We start from the raw sequence: 4,748 nt of genomic DNA on the forward strand, positions 1-4,748 counted from the left end.
CAGGTTGTGTGTCTTTGCATTACGTGTGAATGTGTGCGATGGCTGTCTCGTCGCAGTATGCTAATAATGACTGGAAATGGGCTCGCGTGCAGCCGTCTTACAAGGCCTACAGGCTTGATTGTGTGCCGTGCTTGTGATTTCATTAAGAGAGAGAAGCAAAGGAAATGAGGTATAAATGAAGTGGAGGACAGATGAATAGTGAAGTGAGCGTGTATTAATGTGTTTTTGAGTCCGCGTATGCGTGTGTGTGTGTCGTTCCGCCATATTAAACGTGGTCATGAGAAGGTGCATGTGCGGATGCACACGAGGAAAACAGCGGACAGGCCATGTATTGTCCCTGCTGCTGTTACCATGGTGACTGTTGGTTTGCGCTAGCAGCAAGGTCTGGAGCAAGCCTCCAGATAACCCCCGAGGTCAGCGCACAGAGGTACGACTAACAGCACCACGGATACGCAGGTGCGCACTTAACCCTTTCACCCTGTGTGTGAACGAACGTGAGTTTGTTCGACTTTGTTTATGAGATATATTTCTATTGACAGCAATGAAGGAGAACGAGGCTCTCCTGTGTTTACTTGGATTAAACCCTATGGACCACCACGGTGGTGGAGACATTGTAAGGTAACGTCATATGCTAACACATATAGATATAACCTACGCTCATTTTTGTCGTTCTTCCACCCACTAGGTATCAATTCCGCATGTTTGGATCCAGGCTGATCTGATATTTCAGGGTTCTAAAGGTCTTGGGCTTTGGGACCCTTTATAAAAAGAAAAGTTGACCTACCATGTGCACCCCTAAATACCACAGGTATCATTTATTCATTCTGTTGGAACATTCTAGAAAATGTCTGTCTGAAAAATCACAACACTATTTTTCGGGTATTTTTTACTGTATCACACCAAACAGTCCCACCTGTCACGCTCATAATAAGTTGCATTAGTGTGTAGCTCTTAATGGACGTGGTGAGAAGTAATTTGACCTCACGATCGATAGATCAGACGTATTGATCCCAGTTTTTCTTATCAATACATCAAATGCTACACAAAAGCACAATTGGTCCACTAGTGGTCCAATGATGTCATGATAATGATGATGATGGATTCAGGCTTGCGTACATCTTGTGTGTGGGTGTGTGTCTGAGACTCAAGTCAATACCTCCTCTTCTTCCAAACGCCACCAAGGATTAGTCTGCCATGACGCCCATATTGCCTATATTGAAGCCCGTGCTGTATTTGAGTTTTCTGCCTGAGATTCTCATTTCTCATCTCTCTCCTTGACATTTCTTTACAAATACCAGCCTCTATTCACGCTGTTATTGCCTTCTCCTACTCAGTCACCCTCCGATTAAACAAGCTTCGAAGAGCCCAGCCACTGCTGTGATGCCATTTGGTTTTTATTAGAAACACGTGGACTTTAATTAAATGGACTGATTTAGAGAAATAAGAGGGATATTCAGCAATATATATTCAATAGAGGAGCACAATGGGGAAAAATAGAATGGAGGACCGGCTCTTATTGAATGTGGAAGGGGTGTGAAATTAGGCTTGGTGTTTGCTTTTTCAGGGAAACTTAGTTTTATTCCATTCAGTCAATTAGAATCTCGTCATGCACATCACATGCTTGTCATCTTATGCCCCCCCTCTCCCTTCTAAGACTTTTAAAGAGATTTTGTTGTCTGCGCCTGCTTCATTTTCAACCATGTACTTTCTCCTCTGCGCCGTGAAAGACTTGGGACTGTGGTTGCCGTGGTAACCGGCACCGCTTTGATTGGAGGAATCAACTGCGTAGTGGAGCTCGGAAGGCATGCTTCTCTATGCAGCAGTATTGATTTCCAGTCTCGAACCGTTTGCACGGCCCAATTGACAGCAATAGGTATCGTAATTGTCGGAGAAGTGAGGGAGGGAAGTCCAAGATACTGTAATTAGCAGGTATTTTTTTTTACACTTAAGTGCAGCCATCTGACAGGTAATTGTTTGAGTTGAGGCGTGAGTTTTAACCTTTCCGTCTTGTCGTTTAATGTTCTATATGCTTCACCAGCTCGCCTCCGCACTCCTTTAAGTGTCTGCTCTCCCAATCAGCTGAGGAGGTGTCAAACAGCAAGAGGTGATGTCAGACTTTGACAAACCGCTGCCCTTTAAAGCACTTAATGGGGATCAATTCACGTGAAGTAAGACACATGCAGTCACATAAAAGTTCCGAGACGTTTCCACACATCAGTCTTCCCCTTCTTTGACTTAATCCACGCCTCCATTTCTCTCTCCTTCACCCCCACCCCTTTTTTTCCTCCTTCTCGCTCGAGTCAACTTGGCTTTGTGGAAGTGAGATTTTGCCTGTGATCCTAATTGAAATGTGTGACTCCATTAATGACTGTCACCATTCACTTGCACACATTTCCAGGGAGCGCCCTTGCTAATTGAATCGGCTTTTATTAAACACGCTAAGGCAGTTCTGTGATTGCTTGCCTGTTCTCCCCAAACTTCCTCCCACATTCCAATAGCATAGTTATCGACAATTAACAGTGGTCGATTCATCGATTGTCAAAAATAATGAAGTTAATTTGATTGTCGGGCAGTTGTCGATTAATCGATGCACCTCTACTGAATTTGTGAATCTAATATCAAATATGCTCCACAACATGAACTACTCTGTACATCAATTATTTTGCTCTTAGAATTATGAGTGTTCAGTTTTCATTAGCGCTGTTAAACATATTCATTTTGACTCCTGTTGCGTTTATAAACACTACAAACAAGTCTCACTTGTCTTGTATTAGATCCCATCATCATGTTTTTATAACGTCTTTGCCTCGGTCAGGGATGCATCACATGATTTTATGGCGCTATTATGCCTCCATATGGCGTGTGTGCAATAGGATTCTATTAAAGTTAGTGTAAGGGAGATGTGTGTTCACGCCTGTACTGCTATGCAATGTCAATTTAAGCCACACCTCAGGCAGTGCTGTTACTATTTATGTTGTCCACTGCAAAACCCAAATGCACAAAAAAACATTGCATAACTGCTCTTATCAGTCAAGAGCAAATCCTGCCTGTCTTGGATTACGGACAACAGGAGTCTCTCAAAATAGAAATAATCTTAACGTTATAGTAGACCTGTAAAAGCACTCTAAAGTGTTTGAAGTGTTCTTAATGCCTCGCAAATATTATTGAAATAAAAGAATCGTGCTAGTGCGGAATATGACGACGGCTGATACCTCCTTCCACATTCCCAAAACGTGTGTGTTGTGTTCATTGAAGACTAACTGCCATTAGTGTCTGAATCTGTCAGTCAAATTGACTGATGATTAGTCTGTTGAGTACTCCAAGGATCTCTTCAAGTCATCCATTACAGCCTCCAGCAAGGTTCTTTATTAAAATACTGAAGGATCCCTAGCATATTTTTGTTTTGGCATTTTTATTTAAAATGTTTGTTCTTTCAAATGATGGAAGAAAGGCTGCCCGAATCTTGACCTGTCAGGTTTTCATCCATGTCATTGATATTGAGCAATATATGCCGTCTCTCATGACCCCCCCTAGTCATCAGCCAGTAATAGCAGCAAGTAAGGGGCCCTATACGAGGGATTTTTGACATGCAGTGTGGAACGCAGTGCCACTTGGGAATTAAAAAACGTTTTCTGAATCTCAATTGTTTTATAATTAGATATGGGCCAATGTTAGCCGTCACTTGCGGACCCCTTCACCTTGCGATTGCCTTCCCCGTTGCAACGTTTCTGCCTTTGATTTTTCTTGTGACTTCCTGCACTGACCACACCATCTGGACAGCATGTCTCTCAACCCGCTTGCTTTCCAGCCAGCATTCGCAGACTGTAGACAGAGAGTGGACATCCAAAGGGTGCTTGGTCTTTGCAGAGGGTAGAGATAACAGCAGGGGACCTGACCTTGGTGTCTGGACCGAATCGCTGCCTGTCACTGCACGCGAGCCAAAGGTTGGCCGGTGCGAGAACCTGACGCTTTAATGCCTGACGCCGGAGGGGCAAAATACCTCTGGAGAATGACAATAAAAAAAAATCAAGCACAATGAAGTCAGTTTTACAAGTGGTGGGCGGGGGTAGTGCAGCAGGAGGCGGGGCCAGCTTGTTGGTAGCAGCGCCACACTTTCTAATATAGTTGTTATAGTTGGGGGGGAAAAATATCCACCAACCTTGTGTCAGGGGGCAACGCTGCTCCTTAACCCCTCTCAGCGCTCCCCTGGATGCCACTCAAAAGGCGATTGTATGATGATGATGCTAGCACATTCACCAAAAAAAGCACACCATTTAATCCTGCCCCACTCACCAAGATAAGGCAACAGTCTTATCATCCCTTCTTTCCTTGTGTGTCCTTTGCCTCTTATTTTTTTTAACTATTGAGGCATTTTCCCTTCCTCCTATTATTATGACACCGCTCAGCGCCACACTTTAAATGCCGTATTATTTTCTGTCAGAGCTCTAGAAACTGCTCCTGCATTAGCAAAAGGGGCAAACACATATTCTGGTTCTTTATTGCGGAATTTGAGAGTTTCTTTCCAGAGGTTTTTTTTTTTTTTTAGTAAGAAAACTTAAATTGAATTGCAGATGATGCATTTTATTTATTTTTTACCCTCGTTTTGTGCCAAGAGGAAAAGCAGGACATGGCAAACTGACAACACACACTCCATTACCCTTCTGCGTATTCTTTTCCCTCTTTGTCACTCACACACTGACACAAATGCAGTGTCAATAATGGCAGGGCGCCGTTTGTATATTGATGCT

The sequence above is a fragment of the Syngnathus scovelli genome, chromosome 11 (assembly GCF_024217435.2).
Source record: "Syngnathus scovelli strain Florida chromosome 11, RoL_Ssco_1.2, whole genome shotgun sequence".
Classification (NCBI taxonomy): domain Eukaryota; kingdom Metazoa; phylum Chordata; class Actinopteri; order Syngnathiformes; family Syngnathidae; genus Syngnathus; species Syngnathus scovelli.